General features: G+C 34.7%; 1 protein-coding gene across 3 annotated transcripts in view; it reads left to right on the forward strand.

The window, feature by feature from the left end:
* Positions 1–3,843, forward strand: part of LOC131053717 (cyclin-dependent kinase G-2) — a 33,333-nt gene extending 29,490 nt beyond the window's left edge. Inside the window, exons 11-12 of one of the 3 annotated variants that reach the window (XM_057988325.2) lie at positions 334–402; positions 3,524–3,843. The gene's annotated coding sequence lies outside the window, so the exon portion shown is untranslated. Of the gene's footprint in view, positions 1–333; positions 403–1,212; positions 1,308–3,523 lie in introns of all 3 variants that reach the window. The other 2 variants (XM_057988326.2, XM_057988324.2) reach the window with 2 other exon arrangements.
* The last annotated feature ends 10,736 nt before the right edge of the window (positions 3,844–14,579 follow it).

The following is a 14,579-nucleotide window of genomic DNA, read 5'->3' on the forward strand; positions in this document are numbered from 1 at the left end:
AATGCTTTTGAGTTTTTTGAAAGGTTGTGTAACTTTGCTAGATCCATATGTTGCATTGTGTTTTATGTTACCTTAGTGTTGTATGTAGATGTTTAGGATCTAATTATTAAGGATGGTGAGTGATTTCTCTTTGATATACATTTGTAAAGTTCAATCGAAGTTCAATGTTGAGCTAAAGAACTCGGATTGACATTGCATGCTTTAATAGCCATCAATAGTAGAAAAATCATAACTCAACTTAAATTTTAGAAATTAAATACTTGAAATTGAAGATAAGTTAAAACAAAAATGACATTACCTTCAAGCCTAACTTTGTTTGCATTCAATGTAAAGGATTGGAGGAAATTTGTTGATACTTTTGGGCAACAAACACTTTGAAGAAAGAAGTGATGAAATGAAATGGTGAGGAATATTCTTTGTTTATAAAGAATAGGCATGGAATAGATGATATGCTTATTCAAGGTAAGCCTCAAATAATGTTATGTTAACTAGATATACCTAGGCCATATAAGGTAAAGGAATCTAAATAAGAGAAAGTTGGCATGAAGGTTTGACACATGTAACTAACTAAGACTTAAATTATAAAGATACAACTCAACGTTATAATCTTCTAACATTGTTCCTTGAGATTGGTAAAATAATGTGTTGATTATAGAATATTGTTAGGAATTACATCTTAGTTTAATCAAGTTAGGTGAGATAACTAAATATAATAATTGTTAGTGTAAATATAAAACAATGTTAGGTATGTGGTGGTTGGTGAAGTTTTGTGTGCATATGATTGAAGAAGATTTGTGGTAATATTGACATTTTGTTGTTTAATTTGAAAGTGATTTTATAGGTAATAAATTGTTGAATTTGCCAACTATTTGTTGTTGAAAGCCCTTTTTTTTTGAAGTAGTTATGTCTTGAGTTGTTGCTAGGTGGGCCATTGATTGGTTACTACTTAAAGATTGATACATGTAGCATATAATTTGATTTGTCTTTTTTTCTTTCAAGCACACACTATTAGGTTTTAATTCATTGATTAGTAATTTGAGTTGGTGGTATTTGGTTTTGAAGTGTACTGAGATGCTTAGGATTGTGGGGATGTCTTACACTATTAAGAGGGTAATAAGGTGTTTTTGAACATTGTGCATATGTATTCATAAACTCTTCTCAAATTTTACAAAGATGGGAGTCTTATGTGGTAATGGTGTCTTTTGTGGTTAGTGATAAATTAAGGTGAAAGATGGGTATGGTTATTTTTTAAGGAAGCGATATGACCCAATAGTATTCTTGAAGCCTATCAAAAATTTGTCAAAGAGGTATGCAAGCGATTTGTTTGTTTGTACATGTGAAGGCATTCTTTGATATAGTAGATTAAAAGTTGCAAGATCTGAAAAACATTTTCAGTAGTAGAAGTTACAATTTGTGAAGAGATTTCATGAATTTTTTTAGTTGGAATTTAGACTGAGGGTTTTAAAGCCTAAAATAATCCTCCATACAATTACATACATGGATGTATTTGGAGGTGGGCTTAACACTTTTATGTTCAATGTTTCATTTGTAAGAATAGTGTAAAAGTTGCTTTTTTTTGTGGAAACTAAGACCTTGAAATAATTGTTTTTTATCATGTGATTTCACATTTTTGCTATGGAAATTTTGCTTGCATGTATTTTTTTTATCAAACGTTTGGAGATTATAGTGCAGCCTAAAGAGGTCTAACGAGAGCTACACAAACTTCTCTTGTAGAGATGGTTCTTTTCATGACAAAGTACTAATTCCTTGTTGGGTTCCTTTTATTAGTAAGGGGCACTTAGTAGTGTAGATACCTAAAATTGACCACCTATCAGTTTTGGCTATCTTCTATAATTGATTATTCACATTTACTTAGTTATTTTATTTTTGTTTCTTATATTAAGCAAATAATATTTTTCACTATTCCTCTATTCTTCTTCCTCATATAAAATCATTTGTTTATATCATTGGTAAAGTTTAATTCTTTGTGAAAAATTATCTGACATGTATTTATCTAGACATTATGCTACTTTCCTCACGAGTTAAATAAATATTTTAAAAATATGTATTTATTTATTTATTTAATTTGCCATTTTCGTTATGTTTGCTCATCTCACATAGTTTTCTTCTAATCATTTGCACATGGATTTAAGCAATGATTAATGAAGGTTTGACTCACCTAAGTCTCCATGATGATCCACATGTCATAATTTCTAGAAGCATGACATAGCTTTGGCCAAGTCTTCTATTCTCCATAAACCCAAATTTTAAATTCATTCTATGTACTTGTAGTATTGGAATACTCTAAATCTTCACATTTTGAGATCCTTCCAAAGTGCTTTGAAGTGCTCAATCATATCACCTTCCCAAGCTTGATATGCACCATTCATTCTCTTGCAATCTATTGGAGTCTCTTGTATCAACCAATCCCCTTCATTTGTTTTTGAAGTATTCAATTACATCACCTTCCCAAGCTTGATCTCTACCATTCATTGTCCTATAATCTATTGGAGTCTATTATATCAACCAATCTCCTTCATTTGTTTTTGAAGTACACAATTGCATTACCCTCCCAAGCTTGATCTCCACCATTCTTTCTCTTACAATTTATTGGATTGTGTTCTATTAAGCAATCCCCTTCACACATTTGTTGATATCTCCTTCCTTGAGAGGTCTCAAGCATCTTGAGCCCTTAATTTCCCTTTTCAATCCTAGCCCTTTATCGCCATCTTGAAAAATCTATAAATCAGACCCTTCTAGCCATTTTAGGGAGAGCTTTTAATGGTAGGTTATGCCATTTCATTGAGCACTTAACATATCACTACAATCATAATCAATTCAATTTCTTGGGACGTTTAATATTTGTATATTGCATAGTTTTGTTTGTTAACGATTTTTTATGCTTGAACTTGAGTGTTTTCTCTTGATTGGCAAATTTGGCTTACCTTAGGTTTTTTTTTTTTTCCATTTTCACTTTTATCTACACATATTTTTGGCTTGATTGGTGGGGCCAATGTATTTATTAGTAATCTTTTCTTGCAAGTTTTGATTGTTACATGATTGTAGGTTACAATTTGATGGTTGTGATGTGTTTGAATGTATATGTTTACCTTACATTGTACTTTTTTTCTTATGCATTCTAACATGTTTTTTATCATTTTCTCATCATTCGATTCATACTCTTGACGAGGAGACATTTTTATAGGACATTATGATGCTAACTTTCATTCACATTTCTTTTTGGTGTAAATTCTAACATCTTTTGTTGGAGGTTTACCACATGTGAAGTTTCAGTATAGTTTAGTGTATGCGTCCATAAGACGGTGTATGCACATTGCAAATAACTGTATCTATTTGTATGGTTTAAAATGAGTTTTTTTTTTACATTTGTACTATTCTTTCTTGCATTTTTGGTAAGATATTGATCTTTTAGTGGAATATATTACAAATCTCTTTACGTAGCCTTTGTGTTATACCCAAGTAGCAATAAAAATTGATTTTTGACTAAGTCATTTTTGTGCAGGACCCACATTTCAGTGCATCTATTCTTGGTTTGGTGTATCTGTTGATTGTTTCAACGGTTATATCTTAGTTATAAAGTTTCTAATTTTTAGAGTTTAGCATATGCATCTACAAAATGGTCTATACACTTTGTAAATTAGTAGTTTTATTTTGGACATATTTTTATATCATTTGGGTAAGCCCGCAATAATGAGTCCCACTTTTTTGCCATTGTAGGGCATTGAAATCAACATTTTCAGCTAAATCATTATTTTTTCACACCTATTGTAGTTAAATAGTTAAGAATATGAAGATCATGTGAACTAGTGATTTGTGAGATTCCCTAATGATTCTTTAAATAACTTGTTTTTTAAAAAAATAAAAAAATCAATCAGTTACTTTTTTATTTTTTAATTATATAGGAAACAACATTTTTTAAAATTGACAATTATGTTGTTACATATGACTTCTTTTATATGGAGGATAAAATATTTAATTTTTTTAAACATATATTTGTACTAGCAATATTTAACACGCATTTTGTTTAATAAGGCTTTCTTGCATATTTTTTAAAATTAAGTTTTAAAGTTGAACTAATTAATTTAGACATAGTTGCATGTTGTCACACATAACTTGTTTTGCATGTATCAATATTAAATTTTTAATTTTTGTGTTGAAACGAGGACCAATACTTAATGTGTAGATATTTTTCAAAATTGCTTCACTCATTTACTTTTTTTTGCACATGCATATAACAAAGAACTTGATGATTAATAAAGCATAAAAAACAACTTTTTAATAAAACCAAAATAAATTAAAATTATGCTTGTTGGAAAGCTCATTTCGAGGGTTATGATTCTACATATTTGTTTGTCAAAATCATTCCATTTGTAAGCCCAATTTGAGTTTTGAAAGTCAAATTTTTGAGAAAAATTGAAAAGGGATGGTGGGGAGGCATACCCAAGACATTCTTTCAAAGGTATGGTCAAATAAAGGTCCTTTCATGTGCTAAATAATTTGTAATGGGTAACCTTCGAATGAAGGTCCTTGAATTAAAAAATGAATAATTTTTTTTAATGGTTGACTTTTTTTTGAAGGCCAATGAGTTGACCTAATAATTTTTTTTGACCAACACAAAGCTGCTATAGGGCAATACCCTTTGTATTAATTGAAAAGTTTTTACATTATATCTGTTCGTAGAGGTGATATCCCACCATCTCCCAGAGTCATTTCCCGATATCATCCTCCTCCTATCAACTAGCTAAAATGCTTGCAGACCAATACCCCATAGACTCCTATACATTCTTTGGCTACCTACATTTTGACTTTGCTCGTATAATAGCAAAATTGGGCATAAGACCACTACCTATGTATCCGTAAGTATAAAAAAGGATCTATTACAAAATTGGGCTTGCACCCCAATAGTATTGACAGACTTAAAAAAGGAAATCAACACAAAGGAATGCCTTAGAATAGAAGCCATCCCTAGTCTTGGTCAGACTCCATCTTGGCTTGCACATGAACCTTACGCACTGCCATTGCTCTGACAACCACATGACATTCTAGTCCACATAATGCATGAGCTTGACCAACAACGACCTCCTCCACATCTTTGGCATCATTTGGAGTCCATTCTTCGCCCAAGCCCCAGTCATTCTCCTCCTCATTTCCCATCTCATCAACACATATCTCTACAGCCTTTTAGTCCTTCCTACATGACATAATTCGAGAACCCACCCGCCTCAATGCTCATGATTCTTAATACAAGGGTGATACTTTGGTCCATCTCCGACCAGCAAAGCTTCAACCTCTTTGGTTCTAGGGTTTGGACAATTGAGTACTTTTTGACTTCTATGCCCTTTCCCAGTGACATGTAGTAATTTTGCACCAATGTGATGCAAAACTTCCCATTCATGTTGTCTAAGATTGCATCTATTTCTCCTAAGAAGGCGTGTCGAAAAATCATTTGGGAGACCTTTGCCTTCAGTTTGCTAACACCCATATAGACTAACATCGCTAAGAACATGACAAATTGTCCACATTGACTCTATAGTGGTGGTATGCTTTCAGGAATTCGTCTCGTAGGATCTTCTTCACTGCATGTAGAACAATGAGATGGTTGGTCTCTATTACCGAAAGTAGCCTCTTGTTTGATATTTCCCCCAAGAAAGCCATTTACTGTTTTGAGTTCTCCAACAAAATGGGCGTATCCATTTTCTGCAACACACATCTACCTAGCCAATTTCTAGTTTTGATGGGTTACCATGAAATTCTTCCACCTAGTCCTACCGTAAATAACTACCCATCAATTGCAATAAATTTTTGGCATAAATTTAGCAATAATGTTTTCGATTGCCCTCTTTGTCCTCCAAATCTTAACTATTTATTATGAGATATTTGCCAACTTTGCTTGCCTATCCAAATCGTGCGATATGCCATTCTTGATAAAGATAGTCACCACCTGTAATCCGTATACCTCATACATTGCCTAGGCCAACATAGCATGACACCATCCAAGGATATTAATTTCACACATCGTACTTTAGCTTCCTTAATTTCACAAATCATGACCATATCCTTCTGCTCCTTGCAACCCATCCACCCAATGATCTCGTATGTCCTTGCATCTTGCGAGTGTCATTTCACACATTCACCACTCTATACTCTAGGTCCTTTCACTCATACTTGGTTATTTACCCACGCCACTGTATAATTCTCTGGAGTAAATTGCCACTTGTTCGATCACACACTTTTACATTTGTAATTTAAACTTTGCCACTCATTCCAAAGATATTCGTGGCTTGTATTTCTTATGATTGGTGTATCCTTGTGAGATTATCTGCCCTTTTAAATGTGCAATTTATGATTCCCCTGCTCTATCCTCATTACCCTAGCGATACACTTGGCCAATTCATCTGTCACATCATTCCCTCTGTATATTGGGCTGAGTCCTAAGCCTTGTAGGTTGTCGATCAGTTTTTTGATTGGCTCCAGCCACCTGCTCATCTTCCAATTTGGCGCATGATTCCATCTTATTGCATTGACCATGATGAGGGAATCTTCTTCTAAATGAATTTTGTTTGCACCCCGTTTCCTTGCCGAGGCCTAATACCCTCAGAGTAGCTCTTATTTCCGCAATGTTATTGATTGCATACCTAATTGGTTTTGAAACTACCGCCATCAACTTGCCCTCCTCATTCCTCACCACACAACCAATGCCACTAGGACCTGGATTTCCCTTTGAAGCACCATACACATTGAGTTTGATCCAACCCGTTTCAGGGGGACACCATTTAATATCCTTTCATTTTGCTGTTCTCCTAGCATTGTATACAATTGGTGGGGTCATCAGTCCTTTAATATTTTGGTAATCTCCCCATCCCAATTGGTAAAAGTGCTTTCCTTTGTCGACTTTGCATCTGGCGACCGCATTGGCAATTTCTACTAACAAGGTTTCAATCTTCTTTATTAGACTTTCTCTTGGCATCGCCTGATCCTTAAATATTCTTCTATTATGCTCTTTCCATACCTCCCAGACCACCGTGACGGGAATAATCTTCCATAGACAACCAATTACACCTTTTTTTTGCCACTTTGGCCACATATTGAAACAATCTCTCAACTTATTAGAAAAGGGCATCTTCAGATTTAGTTTCATGGTGAAGTGTTTCCACCATGACTTTGTGAATGCACAAGTGAGTAGATGATCCACATCTTCATTATTGCTCTTGCATAGTGGGCACTTGCTCTGACCAGGAATACCTACCTTTGCCAATTTGTCATGAGTTAGAATTCTTCCCTAAATGGTCATCCACGCAAAAACACTAGCTTTGGGAAGACAATGCTTGCCCCATAATAAGTTTTTTGGCCAATTACTATCATCCATGATATCTTCCCTGAATTTGTAACCTAACTTGACTTTATACTCCCCATTAGCAGAAGCACACCATTTGATCAGATCAACTTGCTTAGTGATTTCAAAACACCTAATTTCTAGGATCTCTGTCAAGGCATTATTTTGATGTTGGGGGACATTCAATTCATTGAAATATTTCTACTTCCATTTCAGAATATTGTTGATTGCGGATATATGTCCGTAGTTATACACTTTACTCCCTGACACTCTGATGGTCTCCCTCTTAATATCTGCCAACTGAGGATTGTTTCAAAGTGCCATAACAACTTCCCATGAATAATCCTAAAAAGATGCACACTGACCATTCTTTATTTCCCAAGTGATATGCTTGGTGATTGTCTCTGCTATCCAATATGAAGTTCCAAATTGCCGAGCTTCTTGGTGGATCTCTTACAGAGGGGAATCTGACTGGATTGTCTGAGTCTAGATACTTCTTCAGAATTCTTACCCATTTGTTGTTGCTCCTGACCATGCTCTATCCCAATTTTGTACCCATGTCATGGTTCATTATGCTAAGCTGTTTGATAGCAACCCCTCTAGCTCTTGATGGTTTGCATAGTTTGTCCCATGATATCAATGGGATTTTTTGACTTTCATTTGTTCCATTCCAAAAAAATCTCCTCATAATGTGTGTGATCATACTTTCAATAGCTTCTGGAATCTTCATGCATGACATTGAGTATACTGGTATAGCTGCCAAAACCGTCTTTATTAGTAGAATCTTCCCTACCAAGGCCGGCCACTTCCCTTTTCGGGCTTCCATCTTTCTTTTGCAGCTACCAATCGGATTATCCCAATAACCTTTCTTGTTTACTCCGACAGATAAAGGCATTCCCAAAAATCTCCTAGGAAAATTTGCCACCTTAAGATCCAAAATTGTTGCAATCTCTCTTTGTAAGCTTGGTTGTACATTTAGAAAGAAAAATTATGACTTCCTCCAATTTGTGATTTGCCTTGACGCCTTGTTGTATCCATCCAATAAAATTTTGATCATCTTGACTTTACTCCTAATGGCACTGACAAAAAGAATTATATCATTTGCAAATTGTTGATGTGTTACAACTTCAATACCTGAGGTGACACTCATTCCTCTCCAACTTCCATCAAATCTCTTTTGCATAATACTTCTCCCTAGAGCTTCAACCATTATTCCATTCCATTTATCTCCAAACCTAAATTGAGTCATCACATATAGGAGGAATTGTCTATCTACTAAGTCATAAGCTTTCAAAATGTCTAGCTTTATGACCATATTGGGAGCCCTTAGTTTTCTAGCTCAATGAATTGCTTCATGGGCCAAAATTATGCCTTCCACAATATATCTGCTTAGGGAAAAACCATTTTGTTCCTTTGAGATGATTTTGTTGAGCACTTTTTTTAGTCTATTGGCTATAACTTATGTGACAATTTTATATGCTGTATTGCATAGAGAAATTGGTCGATAGTCCCCCATACTCCTTGCTTCCTTCTTTTTTAGAATCAGTGCTAGAAAGGTGTGGTTGATTGCCCCAAGCATGGTTGTCATTCTTCTTGATTCCTCCACAACATTGGTTAAGTCCACCTTTAGAATCTCCCATAACACCTGATAGAATTTGGTCGGAAGCTGTCAGGCTCCAAAGCTTTCTCAAGATTGAGTTGAAATGTAGCCTTTTTTACTTCCTCCATGGACATTGGTTTGTATAGTTCTAAATTATCTGCCTCATTGATAATATTCAGGATATTTCTTAAGTAATGTTCCCTTTCCTATCTATGGTCTTGTGTAGATTTTCTTTTATTTAAAAAAAAATCAAAATAGCAAGACAATTTTAGAATTTTGTTCTATTGGGAGATTTTGAAGGACCAAATTTTTGGTAAAGGAATTATCAAGTCATATTTTACAAGGAGATGGCATTTAAGAGGGACAAGAGAAATTAAGACTTCACAATCACATTTAGTAGAAAAATAACAAAAAATAGGTGAAGAAAGAATACATAGATATATACACACACGATTACATATACACACATACACACACACACACACACATATATTGATCGGTGAAGGAGTATCCATTTTATTAAGATCAATTTTTTTCTTGGCCTGAACTAGGTGGGGTTACAAATGGGGAGCTACCTCCCTAATGATTTAGAAAACCAAAGTAAAAATCCCATTAACATGTATCAACAATTCAACGTTGCACATGTACATCAACTTTGGAATGAGAGCATAGAAGCATATTTAAAGTTATTTCATCCTTCAATTTGTCATCTCACTTGCTCGTCACTATCTTCCACCCTTTCTCTTGCGCTTCTACATTTGTACCCTCCTCAAAACTTTCTCGGAAGGATTTATTTTCCCTTTTATCTAGACAACATGAGATTTTTGGTCTTTGTAGTTTCTCCATGTTTGTATCCCCCATAGAATTAGCGCTGCCCTTTTTTAAACTCAAACCCCTACTCGAGACTTTAGGATTTTGTTCATCAATAAGTAGTGCTCCATTACAATCACCCTTATCAATCAATGGATTTGGGTTTTTGTCTTGACACTTCTCTTCCTTCTCCATCAAATAATGAATGGGGGAGACATCTTTCCACCAAGTTGCATGTTTGTCCAATTTGCGCTTGGCACAAAAAGCAACAACATGCCGTATTTGTTTAACTAATTTAATTGTACTTCCTCAACTATAGAGAATTTGAACATAATTTCTAATTTTTATCATGCATGTACATAACATTCTATAATAGTATAATATTTTGACAATAACATTCTATAATGGTATAATGTTTTGACAATAACATTTGCTTTGCTTAGGCCTATTGCGATGTCTAAGTCTTTGCTCGTTGCGCTACCGTTGGTGACTCTCGCCTAGACTAGTTTGAAATCACCCTCCTTTATGTTGGTGGTTGACCATTCTACTGTGGGAGTCGGTAATGATGTTGTAGGTGCTAGAGCTGTGGCTGCTCCGTCTGGTGCCGTTGCCTCTACTGCCGATGGTGATCTTGTTGTGGGTGCTAAGGCCCCTCCCAAACCTTCTTCTTTTGCTGGTGGGCGAAGCTTTGCTCATGTAGTCAAATCTGCTGCTCATTCCTCCAAGGGGATTCGTCCTCTTCCTTGTGTCAAGACCTCCCCTATGGTGGTCCGTGGCCAGGAGGTTGATGAAAATGTTATTGCAAATATGCAATAACATGGGAGAGAACAATGTAAGATTTTCCCATGGTATATCAACTCAACACAAACAATAACATGGGAGAGAACAATGTAAGATCATGTTATCACAACTTTCATATCTACATATATAGCACATGGACTTAAAACAATTTATCTTTTGATCCCAAATTATCTTCTAGATTAGTGTGTGTTAATATGTCTATCATAGATTCTAACTAGAGATCTTTTATGCAACACCTTAGTCAAATGATTATAATATTGTGGGACATGCCCATCATATCTATAAGGAAAATGACACAATTTAATCTGCCACCACTCATATGTATCCTAGACCATTTATTATGAACTTAAAACTTAAACCTCTCATGTGCCTCAATCAACATCTAAAAAAAGGAGTATGACATTATTCATTTAAAATGAAAAGCTCACTCAAGTTAAAAATATGTACATGTACTTGAGACTTAGTATAAACATTGCCTCATTAAATATAAACATAACAAAAAATCTCTTACAAAATATTTAAGTTGGTTTTGACACCATTTAACATTTTTTAAATTTACATCTTTGATCAAATATGTTAACTTGCAAGGAACATGTTGAAGTATATGAGGATTCAATATGACACAAAACACACATACATACATATTAAAAGTAATAATGGCATGGTTCAAACAAGACCTTCCAACATTCAAATATAGATTAGGTCATTCTAAGTAGTGATATAACAATATAGTGAATCACTTAATGTGCGTCCAATTTGGGTTCGCCTTCCGAATCTCCCTCTTCATTTTTGGGAGCTTTCTTGCTATGAGGCTATTGGTAAAGCTTTTGGCCATTTCTTAAAGGTTGATGATGCCACGTCTTTAATGGGCCACACTACCTTTTCCCGCATCCTAGTTGATATTGACATCTCTTTGCCTCTCCTGGGAGATGTGGCTCTCATGGTTGGAGATCGGCCTTGGACACAATTGTTGGAGTTTGAGGGTCTTCCCTTTCATTGTTAGAAATGTTTCTCTACGGGCTATCTTGCTTTGGATTGCTCTATTTCATGTCACAAAGGTGCCGCTACTTGGTGGAAGGATGCTACTGATGATCACTTGACCATCTATTCTGCTGATTTTGATTTGGATGACTCCTCTCATAAGGATGAGGTGCCTTTTACTACTGTTGATGCTGTTGTCAATTCCACTGTTATGGCTCCTCCTGTCATGACAAATTCAACTCCTGTTGCCTCTGACTTGTTGCTCTGCTCTACACCTATTGGTTCTGCTCCTGATGCCGCTCCTTTGCAGCAATCTGCTATTCTACAAGTGACCCCTCATGTTTAGCAACAATCGACTGTTGTCCCACAACAATATTTTGCTAGCTCTATTGATGGTTTCCATGCAGGATCCTTTGGTCATTCCCTTGACGGCCCCAATGACAATATGGCCTAGATTTTTGTTTGGTGCAGGCGGAATGGGAAGTCCTCCCCGCCCCCCCAAGCGTCGGGTGTCCATACCCCTCCTTGAGTTGGGTCTGAGTTGTAGAAGGTTGGACACGTCTTTTTCTTTTGTTCAACCTCACTTGTTATGGGCTTGCTCCAATGTATTATTTTTACTGCCTATAGGCTGTTCTTTTTGATAGTCTCTGACTATGTAAAGGGTCGGTGCCATTGTTAATGCTGCTTTTTTAATAAAAAATAATATTGTATGCATACTGAAATATAATATTTTCACTCTTTGAATTTTAACCATCACATTGGTAATCTCTTCTTCTTCTCAACTCACTTCTTGTGAGATTTTCTCTTTTTGCCTTGATGATTAATTTGTATCAGGTCCAGGCCCTTTTTGTGCTTATTTAATCAAAACCATCACATTGGTAATATTAAATTTCATAAATAATATATCATGTACATGTGCTGAGTTCATAAGGAAGGAAGAACCTATAGATAAACGTGTTCTATACCTCTTATGGAATTTCTTATTAAAGTTTTTTAATGTTTTCATCAGATCTCTCTTTGAATATATAATAGAAAATTACTCTAACAATTTGAGACTTATATAGATGTATAACTAAAGTTTTCTAAAGTTTTTATTAGATCCCTTCTTTTTTTTGGATAGGTAATAGGTCGTAGCCGAATATTTTTATTAATTTAATAATGTTTTTACATCCCGGTTCAGTGTGGGCACCGGTAAAAAAACCTCCAGTCTTGCCCAAGGAAATTGTTCCTAGTAAAACTATTTACAAATAATACATGGGTTGCTCTAGGCTTTATTGCCTAACACCAACAAAGATAATACATGGCTGTACCAAGGAGTTTCTCTCTTGGCACAACATTGGAAATACATAAATTACATTGTATTCTGCCTTAAATACAACTATTATTATAGAAGCAGATATTTTTCTGCCAGCCTCTAATTTCCATTCCTCCAACTTCTCCTATCCATGTTCCCTCGTCCATCCCCGAGTAAACACCCATGCAACTCATTCTTTAACCTGCAATGCTGCCCTGAAATACTGAAACCACTACATTGCTCCAGAACTTGTTAGACAGATTATAATGCAATAAATAATAACTAGTGCCCTCTTTTCTATTACATAGCTTAAGGACTATCTACAAGTAAACTCATAATTTAGTAGAATACTACTTACAAGAATTCAACTTCAGAAAGAACTGATCAACTGTCCTTTACTGGTGCATTTGAAAGGTAGAAGGAAGACATATCTAATTGTGCTGATAGCGAAAGACTATGTTTCAACCCAAGATTGAAATCTCTAGTCTTAAAAAGCTCAAAAGAAAGGGAGACACGAGCAAGAATAATCAAGAACTTAAATTCACCATCATCATCAATCAAGAGCAAGAATAATCTTCACATCGACACTTCATCAACAATGTAGCAAAATATTAACAAATAAAATGTAATAGAATTTTTTGAAAATGAACCCTTCTCTATCCGTGTAATAAAATAATTAGAGTAGAAGGAAATCAACCCAACTATCTGCACCTAACTGCCTTTGCAAATAAAAACAGACCAGACCCAGAGTATCTGTGACCAAATATATTCAATAACGAGAATACATTCTAAATAAATATATACATTTGAGTATATATATATATATATATGTATATATATATATATATATATATATATGTATATATATATATATACATGTATATATATATACATATATGTATATATATGTATACATATATGTATATATGTATGTATATATATCTATATAGAAATGTATGTATGTATATACATACATATATATATATATATATGTATATATATGTATATATATATATGTATATATATGTATATATATGTATATATATATATATTAGTATAGATACAAATGAGGGAAAAAAATTCACATCTACATATTTATATTAGGGAAAAAATCTATATATATACAAATGAGGGAAAAAAATTCACACACACACACACACACACACACACACACACACACACACACACACACACACACACACATAACATATCTATAGGATTATAATTCCGAAAATGCTCATAAAATTTCTTAGAGCTTTGTCTGTAGTCCTATTTTTAGAAAGACTGAAAGATATTGTATCAGAAGTATTTAAACAACACAAAGGTCCAAAATTAACGAGGAGTTCATACCCTAAACACATTATTGTCAGATTCTAGGAGTAATACCAGACTTAACAAAATGTATACTCCTACAAAAGCACACGATTACTATATTCTAAAGAGGAAACCACAATTAGGTTCCAAACCATAGAACTAAGGAGCTGTCATGCTTTTGCTTTCGTCTTCACTAGCCTTCCTTTTCCGCACCTCCCTTGCACTCCTCTTAGCATCCTGAAGGTGAGAATCCTTGATAACTACAGGGGGTAAAACCTGAAAGATGCCTAGCTCTGCCTTTGGAAATTCTGGTGGGGGCTCAAATTCTTCGGCTCTCATGTATTCAACCCACCATTGGGTGCCCTCTGCTGGCTTTAGATGCAACCACTTCTGGAGGAAATAAATATTGCACTCCATAATTGATT

This window comes from Cryptomeria japonica, chromosome 6, assembly GCF_030272615.1.
Source record: "Cryptomeria japonica chromosome 6, Sugi_1.0, whole genome shotgun sequence".
NCBI lineage: Eukaryota > Viridiplantae > Streptophyta > Pinopsida > Cupressales > Cupressaceae > Cryptomeria > Cryptomeria japonica.